The sequence below is a fragment of the Rhinatrema bivittatum genome, chromosome 7 (assembly GCF_901001135.1).
Source record: "Rhinatrema bivittatum chromosome 7, aRhiBiv1.1, whole genome shotgun sequence".
Lineage (NCBI taxonomy): Eukaryota > Metazoa > Chordata > Amphibia > Gymnophiona > Rhinatrematidae > Rhinatrema > Rhinatrema bivittatum.
Genome location: NC_042621.1, coordinates 165,953,711 through 165,976,036, shown reverse-complemented (window position 1 = coordinate 165,976,036; position 22,326 = coordinate 165,953,711). Strand labels below are relative to the sequence as shown.

The window sequence follows — 22,326 nt, the reverse complement described above, 5'->3', positions numbered from 1 at the left end:
GAGATAGACATAAAGGGGAAAGGGGGGAAGGGATAGATACATGCGTGGGAGGGGAGAGACACAGAGGGGGCAGGGAGGTAACGAGGGGAGGGAGAGTTGTGAGAACAGGGAAAGCAGAGACAGAAGAGGCACAAGAGAGGGAGAAGAGAGGCAGACACAGGATGGAGGAGGGTGCAGGAGAGGGGCAGGCAGGAGTGCACAGGAAGGGAAAGAAACATGATGGCAAGGGGCTGGAGAGAGAGGAGGGCAGTACAGGAAAGCAGGGCACAAAGGAGCGAGAGGAAAGGGGAGGCAGATAGAGAGATGGCACAAGGAAGAAAGAGATGAAAGACTGGGGTGGGATAAGGGAAAGGGGGAGGGAGGGAAGGGAGAAAAGGGAAAGATGGCTGGGTGGGAGATACTGGAGAAGGAGGGCTGGAATGAGTTGATAAAGAATAAGATTAGAGATACAGGGGTGAAAGTCTGAAAAAATAGATGAGAAGAGTGTCGTGATGGATGGAAGGAGAAACAATGACAGCTAGAGAAGAGTCATAGAAGGGAAAAGTAAAAGATGAAAAGAAAAATAGGGAAAGGAATCAAAAAAGAAAGTAGAGGAGAGTAAGCAGCATGATATAGGGAAAAACCATAATAGGTATAATTATTTTTTTATTTTCACATTAATTATCTGATTATGTGACTGGAACATTTTTAATGATGTATTTTTTAATTCTAGCTGCAATGTCAAACACCTGACATTGGCAATGGTTTACTTTTTTTTTAGTTTGTCGTCCTGTCATTTGGGTGAGGAGTATTGCACATACTGTAATGTTTGCGTCTCCTCCAACCCTGTCTCTCTATCTGCTGAGGGACCATTTGGAAGGTAGAGATAGAGAGAGAGAAGAGCCGGTGTGAGGGAGAGAGAATCGTGCTGGACGTGCATGTGTCTATATGAGAAAGGAGGTTGTGTGCTTGGGAGTGTGTGTGTATACAATAAGTAAAGAGGCAACATCTTTGGGAATGTGTATGAGTGTGTGTATATGAGAAAGGAGGTTGTATGTTTGGGAATATCTATGAATCGGGCCGATACAGTACAGTGCTGGCGTCCGTTTTCCGAACCCATGGCTGTCAGTGGGTTTGAGAACCGACGCCGGCAAAATTGAGCGTCGGCTGTCAAACTCGCTGACAGCCGCTGCTCCTGTCAAAAAAGAGGCGCTAGGGATGCACTAGTGACCCTAGCACCTCTTTTTACCGCAGGCCCTCATTTGCATACTAAATCGCACACACAGGAGAGTGGCCTGTGTGCGCGTCGGGAGAGCGGGCGCTTGCCTCGGAGCGCCGGCTCTCCCGTGGGTTTTACTGTATCGGCCTGAATGTGAGGAGACTGTGTTGGGCATGTACTCTTGAGCCAACTAGGAAGCGTGCGATAACCATAGCCGGACCGAACTGTTGGAACAATATGACACCGGAGTTACGGCAAGAAACATGCCCAATAAAATTTAAGCAAAAACTGAAAACATGGCTTTTCCTACAGGCTTACACTTAACCCTTACGCTCTCCTCTCTCCCTTACTCCTACAGCCTTGCCCACTAATTTACTTAAATGTACATCCCCTTTTTCTTTCTCACCACACCTAACTTTTTGTTGGCAATTATTCGTATCGACTGTATATCGATTGTATACCAATTGTATATAAGACTTCTATCCCATTTCTTTCTCTTTTCCAATTGTGTTTTATAAAATTCATTCTATTTATTTATAGACTTATAATTTCATTCTATTTATTTATAGACTTATAAATTCAGCGAGATAACAATTTGCTTTGTACTACTATTTTTTTTTCCCTTTCATTGTTCCACTGTTCTCTCCCCTCCCCCCCCATTTAACAAGTTTATTGTAAAGCACTATTGCATATGTTCGTTAACAAGTTTATTGTAAAGTTTATTGTTTATTGTAAATGTTTATTGTTTATTGTAAAGCACTGTTGCACATGTTCGTTCTAGTTGGCACAGCTGCAATGTTTCTGTTAATTATGAACCAATGTGAGGTTACTAAACAAATGTTGGTATATAAAAACTGCAAATAAATAAATAAAATAAATAAATAAAATAATGTACAAGAGAGACATTAGTTGTGATAGAGAGGACTGCATGACAGAGGCTGTAGTTAATGTGTTTCTGAGGATGGCTGAAATTAATTCATGCAAGTCAAAGTAACAGACACCACTGCAGATCAATAAAGTCTTTCTATTTAATATATGAAGCACAAGCTAAATAAAGTCATGTAAGAGATAATCGGTGGGAAATCTTTATTGTTCATTCAATAAAACTCATTGTATCCAAAAAGACTGTATTGTCTATATTTCAACACGAGCCATGTTTCTCCGCTAGACTTCACTTGGAGGGACAATTCACTATGTTACAAACCATGAAATAACATTAAACTAGTCTGCATCCAATTATCTCACATAATGTCAAAACAGAATATGGTAATAACAATAGTGATACACCTCCGAAACCAGGTTTAACAAATATATACAATGTCATAAAAGCCTGAACACAGCATATAGTTACTGTCCACAATTTAAACACTAACTAAAGGATGCCAAAAAAAAAAAAATCACATGACCATACATTGTCAAAGAATATTGCAACTGAAACAAAAATTAAGAAACTAGATAATGTTAGATGATATACAGCTCAAAGAAAGTAGACCAGTCAATATCAATATTTAAACTTCAAGGCGAAAGATTGTAACTTAAATAACCATCGCTGTTCCCACTGAAGTAAGAGGTGATCAATCTCGCCTTCCTGTGGTTAACAGGACATCTGCTGAATAATAAAAACCAAAAATCAGGGATTGTATGTTGAGCTTGTTGCCAATGTAAAACTAAAGGAGCAGTAATATGTGAGTGGCAGATACAACTACAATTTTCATAAATGCGGGTTTGAATCTTGTGACTCATTTTGTCCACAGGGGCACATGATAACATAAACAACATTGGAGAAGTTGTTCTTACCCACTCTTATGACTCCTATAGATAGGCTTACGTGTGTGCTCCCTTACTCTACTTGGGTTGGTTTTAGTTGGTCATCTTGGTCAGTCTTGTCTCCTCATGGGGTCTTCCTTACAGCTCCCCAGTTTGCATTTCATAGAGGATGCAATTTAAGAGACCTACTTGTCTCATCAGATCTGCGAGCCCCTGCTGTTCCTGAGCCTAGTTCACCAGAAAATAGACCATGCAGTTCTTGCTAAGCCTGTTCTTTTTCTATGAAACTTATGGAATTTACTCATCCTGTTACTCAGGTTGTATGGCATTAACTTTTTTCCATCAGACTGTGACTATTCCGACATTTTTATGAACAAATAAAATCAACATAACTAGAGTAAGGAAGCACACATGTCATCATGTGCTCCTGTAAGCTATTATATGTGGATGAAACGAGTCACAAGATTAAAACCCGCATTTATGAACATTGTAGATGCACCCGTCGCTCGCATATTAATGCTCCTCTGGTTGATTATTGGGAATAAGCTCAACATATGATCTGTGATTTACGATTTTTTATTATTGAGCAGATGTCCCATTGACCACGGGGAGGCAATCTTGATTGTTTTGTACTTTGCAATTTATATATTGATATTGACTGGTCTCCTTTCTTTTGACTGTATATTATCTAACATCTAGTTTCCTAATTTTTATGTTGCAATAATCTTTGATTGACAGTGTTTGGACAGAATGACTTTGTGGATCTGCAGTTGTGTCCCACACTACTTTGACTTTGCTCTTCACTGCATGTGAGACATGTCCACCACCACCTATTCCTCAGAATCAGAAGTTAACACACACTAGCCCTGTGGGAATTCTGCACTACTACGGAGCGCAGAATTCCCACAGAATTCCCCTCCCTCACAGCTGCACAAAATCTGCACAGAATTTGGCAGGCCCCGGAATGCCACAAGCGGAGGCCATCCTGCTTGTGGCAAAGAAGGAGCAAGCTCCGGTGACAGTGAGACTGTGTGGGTGTGCATGTGTGTGTATGTGTAAGACTGCAAGCCTGGGAGGTGAGAGAGAGCATGTGTGAGGATGCTTGTTTGTTTGTGAGAGAGGGAGCCTGGGTGGGGGTGTGTATGTGTAAGAAAGAGAGCCTGTGTGAAGGGATGAGTGTGTGTGTGTGTATGTGAGAGAGAGAAAGGGAGCCTATATGTATGTGGGGGGTGAGTGAGAGAGGGAGCCAGTGTGCAGGGGTGTGTGAGAGAGAGACATAGGTAGCCTGTGTGAAGGTGTATGCATGAGAGAGAAAGGGAGCCTGTGTGGATGTGTATGCGCGGGAGAGAGAGGAGGAGTCAGTATGAGGGAAGGTGTGTGTGCATGGGAGAGAGAGAGAGAGAGGGAGCCTGTATGAGACAATTTGTGTGTGCGAGAGAGAGGGAGCCTGTATGAGGGAGTATGTATGTACATTAGAGAGGGAGCCTATGTGTGTGTGTGTGTAAGAGAGAGAGGGACTGAGGGACCCTGTGTGAGGGGGCAGTACTGAGAGAGGGGTCAAACTCTTGGAGTGGAGATAGAGTGGGATTGAGCCTAGAGGGGGAGGGGAGAGATAATGGCAGGTGGAGGAGTTGGGACCTGAGAGGGCAAAGTGAAAGGAGAGTGGCCAGGGGAGTAGGGAGAGAGGATGGAAGAGACAATCTTACAGTGAAAATCTAGGGAAATTCTGCAAAAAAATTTTAAAACTCTACATCTTTAAATAACTTTTCTGTATTACATTATATATTAATTACTTAAAGACTGTCATGTGCATTGTGTTATTTTGGCCAATATAAAGTATGCAGAATTTTGCAGAATTTAAAATTTTTGTGTACAGAATTTAAAATTTTTGTGTGCAGAATTTTAAACTTTTTAGTGCAGAATTCCCCCAGGAGTAACACACACTCACACCTCTCGCCTTCAAGTTTGGAGTGTCCAGTTAAGAAGGTTCATGGAAATGTTAGCCACCCTAAGGGGAGTACAGTGGATTTCGTGGAGTGATGCATTAGTCAGTATGAAGGTGGTAGGCTGTGGATGGGGAGATAGGGGGGATAGGGGGAATTTCCTTCCTCAGAGCTGGCAACCCTACATTGAAGCAATATCATTGTAGTCTGTAGTCACAGCAGAATAACATGGATAAATCTTCCAAGCCAATGGCGCATTTTTGAATGTACACAACTATTTAAAATAACTACATTAAAAACCCTGGAGAGAAAAAAATACCAAGAAAAACAGCTTTAAATCTAAACTAACTGTTCCTTGGTGAGCTGGTTAATAAACCAACAACTTCTGTCTCCTCACTTTTATGGTTAAAAAAAAATGCATTTCTATCCACATCTGTCTTACATTCTCTTGGCAGATGGGGAAATCCTGCTGTGTTTTAACTATTTCCTCAGAAATAGGAAATACACATCTCTGTCTTATGCCTCTTCTGAATCTACTCTAAAAACAAGACAAGGAAAGATTTGCCACTTTTGCCACTTTAAGTCTTCAGAACAGTAGGTGATCCATAATCACCTATATAACAGGCAATCCTCATCACAGTGCTAAGAACAAACCAGACCTACAACAGGGATCCACAGGTCAGTGTTAGGCATGTGCACACATGTTCAAATTGGGTTTGCCACTAAATATATGGAAACCCTGCAAAATGAAGAGCAGTGAATCCAGGAGGAATACAATGGGTTAAATGTCCCTTCAGCACAGGGGGAGCTCTGGATTATCTTCTGGCATTGCTCCTTCCAGTGCTTGCCATACACAGGTAGAGGTTTCTTTATTTTCACCCCGGCACTGGCTGCACTTTCTGTTTGATTTTGCAATATATTTTGCTTTAAGAGCGCGATGTGAAAATTAATTCATTCTCTTTCCTTGAGAGGTGTTATGGTTATGTCTGCTATGCAGCTTTCCCATGCCATGGTTTCACTTGCTGCATAGCCTCCCCTCCACCAGGGGTCCTCAGCAAGCCCCACTCCCAGCTGCGCAAGTCACCACTTCACCGATCACCTGATGCCTAGCCCCAGGCTTACTTAACCCAGCCTATCACCTCAGTCATTGAGTCACCTCGGCTCCTTGACCTGGCCACTTCTTTCTTGCTATTTTACCTTGCTTTATCGCATACCCAGGCCTCCTGCTTTGCCTTGTATCCTATCCAGGCCTTCTACCTTGCCTTGTGGCCTACCCAGACCTCCAAAATTGCCTTGCGGCCCCCTCTTGGCCTCTTATCTTGCCTTGTGGTCTCTCTTGGCCTCTTACTTTGGCTTGGGGCCTCTCTTGGCCTCTTGTCTTACTCTGGGCCATTCCAGGCCTTCTGCAGCTTCTCAGGCCTCCCTGCCATGCTCTGTGCCACCCTGGGCTTTTCTGACTTACCTTGTGCCTTCCGGGCTACTAAGATTACCTTGCCCAGTCTCGTGCCATTAGACTTTCTTGTTTCCTGTTTCTTGTTGCCTGTCTAGTCCTGTCCTTGTTCAGTCCTGTTCTTGTCTAGTCCTGTCCTTGTTCAGTTCAGTCCTTCTCTGTCCTCGCCCTGCCCAGTCCAGTCCAGTTCCTTGTCTATTTCCCAGGGCTTCCACTTGTCCTTGATTCCAGCTCCCAGCCAGTTCCTGTATCCAGCTTACAGCCAGTACCTGAAGCACCATGATGTTTGCCAGGAGGAAAGTCCTACTGACAGAGCCATAGTCAAGCAATTTGGCACCTATGGCCAAGTGAAAAAACTGCACCCTCACCCATTACATAACACATGACACCACGAGTTGGGAGACTCTGGGTTTGTACAACAATGCCCATGGCCAGTGCAAGGGTATTAGGGGTCCTAGGAAAACTTTTCAGCCTTGCACCCCACCCATCACATCCTCCTCACACACAATTAAAGATTATGAATGTATAGTGATAGATTTTACATGAAAAAGGACATTCAAAGCACGGTCTTATGAAGTAAAAACATCACTTACAATATTATTATTATATTTACATGCACTGCTGTGCTGCCAACCAGAAAACCTTGCCCAAAAGCAAGAGACGCTTATATCCTATATGGTATTAGGCCTACTGTAATGCTTCAGAGAGCCACGAGAAAAAAGAATTTCTATATCAAAACAGTACTAACTGCCAGCACTCAAACAGCAACAACCCTACCTATGAAAGTTAATACTACAAATATTACACCAGGCCTAAAATAGTAATACAACCCCATTAGGAAAACAGAACAAGTCAAGCTGCTACAGATCCCTACAAAGAAACTACGCACTGTTGGAATACCTCACTTCACTTCAGTCACACATGCAAAACCCAGATAGACCCTCAAATACAGAATGAAAAGACCAAACACTATAAATAGAAATGTACAGACAAAAACTGGAAACCGTAACAAGCCAAATTCTGTATGCACTGCAACAATGGAAAAAACAGAAACATTACCATTCCTCATAATACAAAATTAGTAAAACCATACAAATAAAAATAATAATTCAAAACAATTAATGAATAGAATAACATTTAATAATTAAAAACATACAAACATTTTCCAAACACCAATAAAATATTTCAAAACAGATATATCAAATAACATCCAACAATTAAAATAAGGATTTTAAATAATCCTCCGTAATCCATTCCTGGGGACTTTTGATTTCCAGATGCCCTGAAATTGTCATGGATTAGCAGGCAGAGAGTAACTGGTAGTTGTGCATATACATGCTCTTTCTCATACATAAACATGCTCTCTCTCACTCCCCCACATACATACACACACATGCTCTCCCTCATTCTCTCACACACATGCATATATGCTCTCTCCCACTTCCCCCTTGAAGTAGCAGGCAGCAGCAGTCTCCTTCTTCATTTAGCCCCTGTGGCAAAAGGAACAACTTTCGGCCACGAAGTCAACTGAGCTCTAACACTGGATTCCTTCTGGCTGGACAGGGTGCACTCCTCCTCCTCTTACTAAGCAGTGTAGCCTTGCCGAAATCGATGGCATGATAAGCATGGCCTTTGCAAGTGGAAAAGCAGCTTGGCCAGAAGGGTCTCAATGTTTTTGCATTTACTAAGGCTGCACCGACCATGCTGTCGATTTCGACAGGGCCACGCTGTTCTTTTCTCTTGCTGAGGACCCGCTGACCGCACTGCTTTGGTTGACACGTGGCAGCACTATGGCGCCTTTTGGTAGCGGTGCCTATGGCCGTGGCTATATTGGCCACAGGCATGCTACAGCTCTGCCTACTGGCCCCCAGAACCCAAGGGATCAACCTGTGCTGCCAGCTTCTTCCTCTGTGCCAGTGGATGGAAGAGCAGCCACAAGCTGCCTCCTCTTCCTGGCCCGTGTGGGCGATGCAAGCACGTTTCTACCTTCTTCTGTCCTGCATGGGGCTTGTGCGGTGTGGCATGAGGCATCTTCCTTCTTCTGGTCTATGTGTGCTGGCAAAGTCTGGCACTAAGGGTCCTGCACTATAAGAAGGGCCAGTACAAGGGTATTAAGCACACTAGGGCACTGGTTTCCAAACCTGTCCTGGAGGACCCCTGTCATTTAGGTTTTCAGGATATACAGAATTAATATGCATGAGAAAGATTTAAATGAATCGCCTACATTATGTGCAAATTTATCTCATGCATGTTGACTGAGGATATCCTGAGTGGCTAGGGGTTCCCCAGGATAAGTTTGTGGATCACTGCCCTATGTGAACCTTCAGCATCATACCCCTCCCCCCGACAACTGATTTTCAGGCCCACAGCCCCCCAAGAGATTTTAATAATTAAACACTACAGTCATTATGACCCTACTATAGTCTGCCACACCTCTGCTTCTCAAAATCAACAGGATTTCTCAAGGAGGTACCCTCCTTCTCAGTCCTGTCACCTTGTATGACCTTGTGCACCTCCAAAAATAACACCACAAGATTCCCTCCATTTCAGTCCAACCATCTCATTTATTTTCTTGCACACGTATGACATAGCAGACAGAGGTTCCAGGTCAGAGGAAGTTGTTAAAATTCAATAAAATCGCCCCCAAAAGAGCTGCCAGCACATGAATAGATAATAATGCTACCCAAAATGGAATGAGGTTATTGGTGCAAAAATTAGCTAATAAAACCAAAAGCTTTGCACCTAATTATGCATTGCACACACACAAAAAAATATTTTTATTTTTAGGAGGAAAAGGCTTCAGATGCCAAATGCTAGTGAAACACTACTGGTTTGATAAAGGGCAAAATCATTAATGTCAAAAACCTCCTCTCTTTTTGTGATGCTCTGCCTATCCTACTTGATTTAACAAACTCGCCTTCTTTTATTATCTACATACATTTTTTAATATTTTCTAAAAATATAAAATGTGGAAGCAGTGCAATTCAATTTTTCAAATGGAGCCTTCAACTCAGCTTTACAACGCCAAGGCAAAGTTACTTAGCTTACTCTTGGTTGATCATCTCCTGTAGTGGAAAAAGGTTTAAAGACCATTGGATTTTCTCTATGTCTGAAAAAGTCCTTCCTTCATTTTATCCAGTCTGCTGTATGTTACAAGGGGGCCCGACTAATAAGAAATTGGTCTTCTCTATAACTGTTTCATTCCAAGTTCCTTAAAGCTTTCTTTATCATTGTAATGTTCCGTAAAAGTTAATTCTGTTCTGTTATTTTGAACTCTGACCTGAAAAGTTATTTTTGTTGTATAATATTTCACAAAATATATGAAACACTACAAAAGCTCTGGCTCCAGTTTGTCCAGACTCTGGTATATTAGGAGGGTACCTGATCAACAAGAAATTGTTATTCCCTATAATTGTTTCATTTCAGATGACCTGAATAAAATCCCATTTTAAACATGGAGCTGGTATGCAACTTGTTTGTTTTTTTTAAAGCCAATGGAACCAGCTAAAAACTAGGAGAGGAAAAAGAATCTGTGTGTACATGGGAGAGGTGAATCTCAAGAGAAGACAGCAAGTGAAGTCAGTTACATGTAGATAATAAGAACATAAGAAGTTGTCATACTGCGTCAGACCGAGGGTCCATCAAGCCCAGATCCTGTTTCCAACAGTGGCCAATCCAGGCCACAAGAACCTGGCAAGTACCCAAACACTAAGTAGATCCCATGCTACTGATGCCAGTAACAGCAATCAATATTGGGGTAATTGAAATCTAGTAATCAAAAAATGGGAACACGACTATCAATATTATAAATAGCCTCCATGAAGGTGTCAGCAAGCCAGTCGCTGACGAGAGTGTCGCTTTAAATATCTTGTTGGCGCCAAGAACGAGATCAGGACATCACTCTATGCAAATGAGGATATCCAAATAAACTGGCATGACGTCAGGTAGATGATGGAGGAAAACAAAGATAATACCTATTCAGGTACACATCTTACAGCAATAAAATTTAACCCAAGAAAACATGTAAGTCCAATTCTGTATTTAAACCAGAAGGATTAACTGTGTTTAATTTGTAGATCCAAAGTTCTTGGCACCAACAAGATATTTAAAGCGACGCTCTCGTCAGCCTCGGTTCCTCCGTTTCTGCTACAAGACGGTTGAGACGATGTTCCTGATGAAAAATGGTAGTCCTTCATAGAAGCTAAGTATTGCTGTTTTATTTTTGGTTATTTCTGCATATATATTGAAATTGGATTTTCTGTTGTAATGTTTACAGATATAGCAAAACTCTTGGATTAATGCCCCTGAAGAAGCACTACGTGTGTGAAACACGGCCGTGTTGGGCGCTGAAAATTCCTGGATTGGGATTTTTTATAAGAAACATATAAAAAAATTAAGAAAAAAGCAGTTTTGAAATAAATTTGTGTGAAGGTGGATGATAGAGAAGACCGGCTGGTTTTGATTATAAACACAGTGTTGCGGTCTCCACCGCTTCCCCTCTATCTGCTCTGCCCTGTGCTTACCTTCAGTGGTGGAAACGCCGCCCCGGCGGCTCTGCCGGTCTCTCGGGGCGTCCGCCATTGCCAGCCCATCTTCCTGTTGCCACGCGCACTATGGGCGCACAGCCGCCGGAAGTCTGGCCCCGCCTGGACTAACGACGCCACGCCCCAAGCTTGATTTAACCGGCGTTCAGATACCGTCTCATTGCCTTGCAACGAGGTTCACTACTGGTTAGTAGTTCTGAGTTGCGCTACGATTGTTCCACACCGCCTGCCTTTGACTTCAGCCTGTTCCTGACTCCGCTTTTGCCTGCCCCCTGCCTTTGACTTCAGCCTGTTCCTGACTCCGCTTCTGCTCGCCACCAGCCTCCGACCTCAGCCTGTGCCTGACCCCGCTTCTGCCTGCCGCCAGCCTTTGACCTGGATCCGTCCACGTTCCTGCTCACTGTCTGTTCCAGTTCACAGCACGCTACAGACTCCATTCCTGTTCACAGCTTGCTTCAGTTCACAGCACTCTACGGACTCCGTTCCTGCTCACAGCTTGCTCCAGTTCACTGCACGCTACGGACTCCGTTCCTGCTCACAGCTTGCTCCAGTTCACAGCACGCTACGGACTCCGTTCCTGCTCACAGCTTGCTCCAGTTCACAGCACGCTACAGACTCCGTTCCTGCTCACAACTTGCTCTAGCCCACAACACGCGGCAGACCCTGCTCTGCCTACAGCCTGCTCCAGTTCACGGCTTGTTACTGACTTTGCTCCTGCTTACAGCCTGCTCCAGTACGCGTCCGACCCAGCCACTCTACAGACTATAGTGTTCCTATTGGCCTTTCTTATCATAACCTCTGCCCAGGCCTTCTCCATCTATAGAGACTCAGACTGTCCTCCTAAGTCCCAAGGTTCCAGGACTCTACGGGCTCCTCCTGGGGGGTTCCTGGTTCCCGGGTGAATACCACGGCCTGTGGCTCCGCCTCCCGGCCTACCCTATCCTTGGGGTAGATCGGCCCAAGGGTCCACTTCCAGACTGCAGCTTCCCAGACTGCAACACACAGCGACTGGCTATTTATAATATTGATAGTCGTGTTCCCATTTTTTGATTACTAGGTCATTGAAATCTCCCATTATTATTGCACTGCCAAATTAGTTTGCTTCCCTGATTTCTCTTAGCATTTCATCATCTGTCTGACCATTTTGTCCAGGCGGATGGTAGTATACTCCTATCATTATACTCTTACCCAACACACATGGGATTTCTACCCATATAGATTCTACTGAGCATTTAGTCTCTTGTATGATCTTTATCTTGTTGGACTCTATACCCTCCCAGACATAAAGTGCCACACCCCCACCAAGTAGCATAGGCAGTTTCATTTATTATGGAAAATGGTTAAAACTAACCAGGGCATGGTCATGCAACACCACAAAATATTCCACTGGGCTTTAAAACACCAAAACACCTCCTATTGAGGAAACAGAATAGGTTGGACTGCAGTAGATTCCTACACAGAATCTACATGCTAGCAGAAGACCTCACTTCAGTCACACACACAAAACAGAGACCCAGACCAAATACAGAATGCATGAACACAAATTAGAAATAGAAATATGAAAGTAAAAAACTGAAATCTTTTTATGTCTTGTATTCATTCCAGTTTGACCTCTCCCTTCCTGTTCTCTGCAGACACTGGCCAATAGAGTCAACTGGGCAGAGCCCTGTGGGATCATGGGATAGACTCCCTGCTATGCAGGCACCCCCCCCCCCCCCCCCCCCCCAGGAGCAGCTGCGCCTTCTGTTCATATGTAAAAGTGGCTCTAAGACAGTCCTGTTCTGTCCCATTTCATCTAAATTTGCACTGAAAAGAAAAAAGGCATATACTGCACTAAGAACAACAATTTCTCTTAATAAATGACTAGGTCCTTCCTCAACTTGTCCTGGATGACAGGGGCTCACATAGGAAGTCATGGGCTGGGGCAGCACCCATTGCCCCTAGCTTCTTCCCCCCGCAGGGTTTATTCTGGAAGTCGCCTGCAACAAATCCAGTCGCAAAAACAAAACACGCACCACCACGGTCAGTGTTGTTCAAACAATAACATCCTTTACTGATAACCTGACTGCATGTGAAGTCACAGCAGGGACGCTATGGTTTAGGGCAAATTCAACAGAGAAAAGAGGGATGGTAAATTTCAAACCAGGTACGTACAAGTGCCCAGGGCTGCAGCTATTTTATAACTTGTGCACGTGTGTTATAAAATAGCTGGCTGCACGCACACGTGTGAGTAATTTTTGTGAGTAATTTTAAGTGTGGGCACTTAGTCACGTAAATTGGGTATTTCCATTTAAGTCAGAGTATTTTATAACTGGAGCGCATCCACGCCATGACCAGTTTCACTAGTTCGCTCAGTCTAGAGTTAGATCCTCTAAATCCCCCTAATTTAATAACCTGCACTCCCTGCAGATACCCTGAACCCTTTAAACCTGTCAGAAATGGCTGTTTTTTCTTTTAAAAATCACACTCCTCCACAACAGAAGTAAACTTAGGTGGCACTGGACCTGGATGCGCGCTCAGGCGCATAAGTATTTACGAGCACATCTCTTGGCCCCGCCCTGGAATGCTTCCGCCCTACTCGGACTACACCCAAACCACGCCCCTTTCTGAGCCCAAGTGAGATGTGAGTGCTCATGTAAGCAGCTTTTAAAATACGGCGGGCGGGTGCAAGCATTTCCCAATTTTGACACCCACTAGGGGGTACATTTTAAGAAACAGCGCGTGCGCGTACTTTTGTTCGCGCACCAGGCGTGAACAAAAGTACGCTGGATTTTATAAGATACGCGTGTAGCCGCGCGTATCTTATAAATTCCGGGGTGGGCGCACGCAAGGGGGTGCACATTTGTGCCCCTTGCACGCGCCGAGCCCCTGTGCGCGCTGCCCGTTCCCTCCGAGGCCGCTCCAAAATCGGAGCGGCCTTGGAAGGAACTTTCTTTCCACCCACCCGCACCTTCCCCTCCCTTCCCTACCTAATCCACCCCCCTGGCCCTATCTAACCCCCCCCCCCACACACCTTTATTCTAAAAGTTACGCCTGCCTCTGGCAAGCGTAACTCGCACGCGCCAGCAGGCTGCTGGCGTGCCATCTCCTGACCCGGGGCTGTTCCAGAGGCCTCAGCCGCGCCCCCGGAATGCCCCCGGGTTGGCACCATGCCCCCCGACACGCCCCTGGGAACGCCCTGATCGTCGCGCCACCCACCCGACACGCCCCCGACATGCCCCCCCTAGCGAAGCCCCGGGACTTACGCACGTCCCGGGGCTTGCGCGCGCCACCGAGCCTATGCAAAATAGGCTCGGCGCGCGCGGGGGGGTTTTAAAAGGGTTACGCGCGTACCTTATGCGCGTAACCCTTTTAAAAGCCGGCCCTAGGCTTTTAAAATTCACCTGAAAATGCATTAAACAAACATCACATTCTTCAGTCAAATCATGCTGCATATGCCTGGCAGTATGTATATCTGGGCAGTCCCCGGTTGGTACCTGCACTTCTGCACGCAGCTCTCTTATTCCAGTAGACAGAGGCAGATGCACCTCTGACTGATGCTCTTCTCGGACAGTAACTCTACAGGACTCTTCCTTGCAAGGAAGCCTTCCTCCCTGACTCCCCACAAAGACAAATCCTCTCCAAAACCACTCCTGAAGAAATCCCTTCTTGGACAGAATAAGAGCGTGGGTTTAACTCCATTCTTCTTAGAGAACTCTTCCTCCACCTATTGGATAGGGACAGCTTTGGGACTCCCTTACAAATGTAATTGTAACTGGTAATCGTACCCAGCCAAACCTAAAGCTACCGATGAAATAGAAAAAGGAACACACACTAAAAATTATAAAAACAGTTAAAACTAAATTTAATATGTTGAAGCCTTTATGGATCCCAAAAAGGAAGAAAACTTTCACTAAAGTGTTATATTACCTCACAAGTATATATAGTGTTCTGTTTTCATGTTATGTACTTAGAGGAAGCATTTGTCATGTTTTGGGATAGCCAGGATTAGTCGCTGCTATGGAACAGCAGCACAAGAAATATTTTGTTGGCAGGTAAAGCAAATCATTACAGTTCCTTTGATTTGTTGTTTTGATGTCATGTAATGGAATTCCTCTGGCAGCACTGGTGTTTCAGTTTTCTGAAAGACCCAACTTCTTATCAGCTCCCACAAATGTGAAAAGAAGTACATCAAGGACCTCCTTATCTGAGCTATTTAACTTTTAGCAATCACAATCTAACCACAGATCATCCTCAGGATTACAGTAAGAGAAAAAGGGAAAGAGGAACAATACTCAATGTATATCAATGTATATATATATATATATATATATATATATATATATATATATATATATATATATATATATTGAAGAGTAATGCCTTTACATCTATGGTGAGGCCCCTTGGCATTATGGGATGAATGCATAATCATGACTGCACCGGGGTATAGACCAGGCCTTCTCAACCCTGTCCTGGTGACACCACAGCCAGTCTGGTTTTCAGGAAACAATGAAGATGCATGAGACATATATTTGTATGCACTTCCTCCAATGTATGTAAATATATCTTAGGCATCATCATTGTGGATTTCCTGAAAATTAGACCAGTAAAGAAGGTGCTGAGGATGGGGATGAGAACCATTGGTAGAGTGGACAAACAAGTCAGGGGTATCAAACCATAATCCTTGAGGGCTGCAAGCCGGTTGAGGCAGTACAAGCAAATGTTATCTCCTTTTTCTTCATTAGGGGCATCCTGAAAATGAGACTGGCATGCAACCCTTACGACTGCAGTTTCACATCCCTGCTATAATATCTGCAGCACCTCATCAGGAGTGACAGGGCTAAGAGACATGTACATTATAATATATAAAGAACAACAACAAACTAAACTAATTTTTATTTGAAATATATAGAATGTGAAATAGGGAAAAAAAACGCCAGATTATAACTTAACTACCAGAGAATCGCAAGCAAAATGTCAGGTCTATCACACCCGGTGCCAACAGGCCTCAAATAATTGTAATCAATTCTGACTAAAATAAACCCCTTTGACCAATTCAAAAAAGTTTCTTATATATTCTAATAAAATGATATGAGAAAAATGTGAAAAAATTAAAGTTTACAAAAGGGATAATGCTAAATCACATTCATTGTTAGAAAAGTATTTTAGAAATAGCTCCTCTGCAGCTCAGCGTTATATTGGCATGAATGTTCCCAGTAATGAAAGAGCGCTGAGCTGCAAACAAGGCATATTCAAGCATTCTTTCATTACTGGGTACATTCATGCCCATATAACACTGAGCTGCAAAGGAGATATTTCTAAAATATCTTGAGGCCTAACCTGCATGGGTCGCCGCATCTCAAAAAAGAGATAATTGCGATGGAGAAGGTACAGAGAAGGGCAACCAAAATGATAAAGGGGATGGATCAGCTCCCCTATGAGGAAAGACTAAAGTGGTTAGGACTTTTCAGCTTGGAGAAGAGACGACTGAGGGGGGATATGATAGAGGTGTTTAAAATCATGAGAGGTCTAGAATGGGTAGATGTGAATCGGTTTTTTACTCTTTCGGATAATAGAAAGACTAGGGGGCTCTCTATGAAGTTAGCATGTGGCACATTTAAATCTAATCGGAGAAAGTTCTTTTTCACTCAACGCACAATTAAACTCTGGAATTTGTTGCCAGAGGATGTGGTTAGTGCAGTTAGTATAGCTGTATTTAAAAAAGGATTGGATAAGTTCTTGGAGGAGAAGTCCATTACCTGCTATTAATTTAGTTGACTTAGAAAATAGCCACTGCTATTACTAGCAACGGTAACATGGAATAGACTTAGTTTTTGGGTACTTGCCAGGTTCTTATGGCCTGGATTGGCCACTGTTGGAAACAGGATGCTGGGCTTGATGGACCCTTGGTCTGACCCAGTATGGCATGTTCTTATGTTCTTATGAATTTGTAAGTTCTTCAGAACAAGGATCCTGGCTAGCTCTTCTTTCTGTCCCTTTATCCAGGGTGTGAGTCCTCTTGGAGTGGGGAAAGATTTACTTTCGGGGCCCAGTGTGTGAGTGACTAACTTCTTTTAGGGAGGAATCCCTGGGAGAATGGTAATTCTCTTCCCTGTGGGTGCTATGTGTCAACAAATCAAGCATGACGCACTGGATTAGAGTCCAAAATAAAACTTTACTGAAGAAATAGTCAGAATGAATGGCACAATTAAATGAATCCCAGCACCACAGTCTTTCTTTCTTGATTTACAGTTTTTACCCTCTATCTGTGCAGGAATCTTTTATACAGGCAAGGGATCCATCCACCCTCCTGGATTAGGCAAAGTGGTCAACCCAGTGGGCAGGGTAACCCTAAGGTGGTCGGGAAAACCCCTTCCAAAGACGGCCAAAATCCTGTCCATGCACAGAGAGTAAATCCTCTCTCGCCCCAGGGGTTGAAGACGCCTGATGGGTGTTCTCAATGATTTTCAAAAGTCTCTTATTCACAGTTAGTAGGTGTTTCCCTTTTAATACGATGGGGATCCCTTTTCCTTTTAATACGATGGGGATCCAAGCTGGAACTTTATCTTCACAGGTTCTTAGATAGGTAAGAAGAGGGGCAGAAAAACACTTCCTCCCTAATCTTCACAAAACAATTTCTTCTGGTCCCCAAAAGGAAAACACCGGAGTTGCCTCTTGCAATGGGTTACCATCTCAGAGGGCAAACCTTCCCTATCCCTAGGCATCCCAAACACATCCCCCATTCCCTGAATCCAGGAAAGGCCCAGGTGTCCAGCAAGGCTCCTACCATATAAAAAGTCCAAAATTCCAAAAAATTCCCCATGAGTAAAACCCTTACCCACCAGGGAGTGGTTAGGCAGGGAAATCCCGGAACTTACTCGCCGACTGCCTGCCGGGAAGACCAGAGCCCCAAAAGTAGGCCCCAGATTAACCTAAGTAAAATCTCCAACTGAACTGCAAACTTATATTGCTCTCAGAGCTCTTGACAGAGCACTGCTATAAAACCTCTGAAGTGGGACGTCCATTCCAGCACCCTCAAGGGGAGGGGCTGCACATGAATGGATCCTCCCCTAATTATTCCCACAGTAACTGCACCACCATGACATGTCCCAGGGCTTACTGATATCTTGATGGAATGGTTGGGTTACATATAGACTGTATATATATATATATATATATATATATATATATATATATATATATATATATATATATATATATATATATATATATATATATATATAAAAGTCTCTCCCTCACCTGCTTCTCTCCAATAAAATGATCCGTGGTTGGTACTTTCAGACTGGTTTGAGATCACTAATGCCCCTTCTCAAATCTAAGGGGGCTCTGATTTCTTATAAAAATAATTGTCTCTCTCTAATCAGAGCCCCTATGCACACAGGGTCAGAGTATTAGGTGCCCTAGATAAACCTTTGGTCATGCACTCCCTTCCCCAATATACCTCCAGCACTGTGCTCCTTCCCACCACCAGCAGTGGCTCCAGAACAGCGCTCCCTTCTTTGGTTGGATTGACTCTAACACAGCACCCCTCTAGGCCTCATGCTGGTGGGATTTTGCTGCCCCCAAAATATTGCTGCTCTCGGCAACCATCTAGTTTTCCTAATGCAGGACGTCCCAAACATTTTGCCAATGTTTCAGCACTTGAAAATTCACATAACCCGAGGACAGTCAAAATAAATTAGCAGGGGTGCAATCCATCTCCAACAATCATTTCACTCCTACCCGCCCCATACTCCAGGTAATCCCCTATTCCAACCTCCACACTCTGCAGTTAATCCATTCTTCCAACCTCTACCTTCTCCAAACAACCTCCTCCACCCCTCCAGAAGACCTCTCTCAACCTCCGCCCCTCCAGCTGATCCCCTTTTACATCCCCTGGTGCCTCACCTCCTCCTCCTATCCTCTCCCTCACCCCTCCAGGAATTTTCATATCATCCAAGCTGATCCTCTCACTCCAGGCCCTTCTTACAACACCCAGTTGATTTTCTGTCATCCACTCCCTCCTCACTTTCATCCCCTATCCCAACCCTCTCCCTTCCCAGCCTCTTCTCCTTCCCTCAACTCTTCAGCTCTTCTCTTAATTCCCAGTCAATCTTCTGTTATTCACCCTCTCTCACCCTCCACCTGATCCAACCCTCAAATGGCCTCCCCTCCAAGCATCCCCCTGGCATTTGTCTGCAGCATTTTCCTTTTGGCCCCCCAGCCAAATGTGGATGACAACTGATGGGAAGAGAGGACAGGCTGATAAGAGGAGCAACATTTTTCTCTTTAGTAAATTCAATGGTAGATGATGCGAGAGGAGCAGTGGAAGTCTCCCCCGGCCCACACAAATTCAGCCACACAAACTAATGCAAGGGCAGCGCCTGTGAGCAAGTGTTGGTTCAAAGGCCTCACACTGACTTCCACTATTAATGCTGCCGGCACCTGAAGAATGCTATTGTTTGAGGAACGTATGACCCCAGCTGAAGGTTTTGTGACCCCATTTGGGGTGCCGACCCACAATTTGGGAAGCCCTGGCCTAATGAAAGCACCGGGCCTGGGCACACTCATACATGCCAACCATTTACAGACTACAAACAGCTAAAATGCGTTCCGTGAAAGAGACTTTCAAAAGCAAGGGGTGTGGCTAATAAAAAGTATGCATCTTTTATTCAAGAGTTGAAAAAAAATTACAATACGCCTACAAACAAAACAGAAAGGGGGCGTTTGAAAAGGCAAATGAGAAATGGAAACAGAGCCAAGAAACAGGAAAACAGATACTTTACATAACCTTGCTAATGCTGCAGTTTTAGTCCAGAACATAACAAATTTGGTCTAGGATAAATGATTGCTGGACAGCTTGCTATACATGTGCCGAAGTACAGGATTTCTTTAACTAGCCTGGATTATTTGCGGTTTCTGATACCTTTTCTTGGGCCAGCATAAAAATTATCTAAAGATGGTTTTAAGCATAGCCCCTGTTTCCTCTGATACTTTCGCAAGGGAAGGAAAATCAGGGGTTGTTTTGGTATTTATTTTATGATTTGTGATTTGCTGTTAAGCTGTAGAAGATTCCCTGTCATGTTATTTTATGGCTATCTGTCTTGAGGGCTCCTAGAGTTTATTTTGTTTTCACTATTGTTCTTAAATCTGTTTTTCCCTTGCGTACCTATTGGAAAGGCAGAAAATAAGTAAAGCGAATGACTCAATCACTGTTTCAGGGCAAATCCATATCAAACAAAGGGACAGGCTGAGAAACCGGTAAAGTCCTGCAGCACTGTTAATGCAAAGATTGTGTATTTGTGAAAATTCCTTGGTGCATGTTTTGCTCATGAGGAACACAAGATTGTATGCACAGCTTTGAAACAGCCAGCCAAACTGAATTATGGAGGTTTGGCAAGCTGGTGGTGAGGTTTTCATGGGAGTTTCTAGCAAATTTTACTTATGTGTACTTATTTAAAAGAAGGAGCCAGCTTGAATGGAAATTTTGCTTGAGCAAATATTTGTAAATGAGATTTGACCCTGGTGCAGGCAGCTAAATAATTAGGTTTTCACCTTTTTGTTGCTGCTGCAATTTGCCAGCTAAGTAAGCAAATCCTGATAACACCTCAGAAGACTGAGACTGACAAGCACAAGCTCTTGTTCAATTTTCTCTGTAGTAACTTAAAAAAAAAAAAAAAAGAAATGAAGTAACGGTTACATTAAATTAAAAGCAATATTCTTAGATGACAAGCAGGGCTGAATTAGACATGACGCATGGGTGACATCATCCGACGGTGCCAAACGGTCCCATCTCTCTTAGCTCAGAGCGCGCTTCCTCTACTATGCATGAACAGGAGTTGCTTCATGAGCCCCTCAATCTTTTTTTCAGCCGAGCATCTGGAAACATGTGTACCCTCTCTCTTTCTCTGTTTTTATTATTGATATTTTCATTCTTTTCAAATTTTCCAACTATGTTGCCTTGTTGCCTCAGGCAGCCCCCCCCCCCCCCCCCCCCCCCCCCCAAATATCACTTTTCAGTGCTATCTAAAAAAAAAATGTTCTTTACAGGATGTCCAGCAGCAAGAAGCCCACTATTAGTGGCTTCAAAGACTGTATAGGCGGTAAAAAAAGAAATCTCCATTACGGATGTCATGACATCTGTTACAAGTGCCTAGGACCATACCATGACCAGGCAAATTGCTACCACTGTAGCTGGATCTCTCTGCATTCTCTCTGCATTCCCATTCTAGGGCCTGGAAGATGAAAGAACTAAGTAAGGGGTAGGTTTTAAAAGGGTGTACGCCCGATTTTATAACTTGCACGTGCAGGCGCAAGCAAGTTATAAAATCAGGGGTCGACGCGCGCAAGGGGGTGCACAATTGTGAACCTTGCCAAGCCCGCACCAAGCTGCGCTGCCTTCCCCCGTTCCCTCCGAGGCTGCTCCGAAATCTAGTGCTTGCTAAGTGCTAAGTTGCTAGAAGGTGTTTGTCATGGGCCTACTCCAGCTGAGTTATCTATAATTGGGGATTAGTCCTTCTATTGTTGTTTTTTTTTTTACCTGTCTAGCTATGAGGGCTCATCTTGTTTTTCTTTAAGTAAATGATTCCCTGGTTATATGTTTACTCTTTCCTCTACTAATTACGGACGTATGTGGGGTTTTTTCTTGCTTTATTTATCTGACTGAATTATTTATTTGTACTTTGCTTTTCATGATGTATTCTTGAAAAGTAATGTAAATTTAATGTAAGAAAACATCGGAGCCTGTCTGATTCCTATTGCATCAGTGTGGCTAAGCAAGTGTGGTTTGGTAACCTGTACAATTGTCCATCAGTCCTCCGATCCCTCTCAGGGCAGATCAATTGTTATTAACTCAAGAAGAAGGACATCTATATCATCTGAATCTTCCTCGATGTTGAGTGTTTGCTGATCACCCCATTTTCTTTACCCAGAGTAGTTGAGGGCTTAATAGTGCCTGCCAGAAAACCCTCAACTAGGATAGCTTATAGTTTTAAATGTAAATGGTTCTCCTCCTTACTTAAGTAGCCACGAGAGCTACTTAAGTAAGTTTTCTTTCTTTCTTCCTCAGGTCTCCGTATCTCGTCAGTACCTCAGTGTCATAGCAGCCTACCATATTCAAATTGAAGGTAGGCCAATCTCCAGTATCCAAGTTCATGAAAGGCTTATCCACATGAAACCTCCAGTTGTCAAACCACCTGTTACATGGGACCTTTACATGGTTCTGGCACAACTAATGAAACCACCTTTTGAGCCATTGGAGTTTGCTTTTCTCAAATTTCTCACATGGAAAGTATTATTTCTTGTTGGAAAGACGTCAGCCAGAAACATCAGTGAGCTTCATCCTTTGGTTCATTACTCTCCTTATATGCAATTCTTCCACAAGAGAGTGGTGCTCTGAACCGACCCAAAGTTTCTACCAAAGGTGGTCTTAGCTTTCTATAT

General features: G+C 43.6%; 1 protein-coding gene across 1 annotated transcript in view; it reads right to left on the bottom strand.

Moving 5' to 3' along the window:
- The window catches only part of ZCCHC24 (zinc finger CCHC-type containing 24), a 299,762-nt gene that overhangs the window by 244,446 nt on the left and 32,990 nt on the right, over positions 1-22,326 (bottom strand). The gene's annotated exons all lie outside the window — the stretch shown is intronic.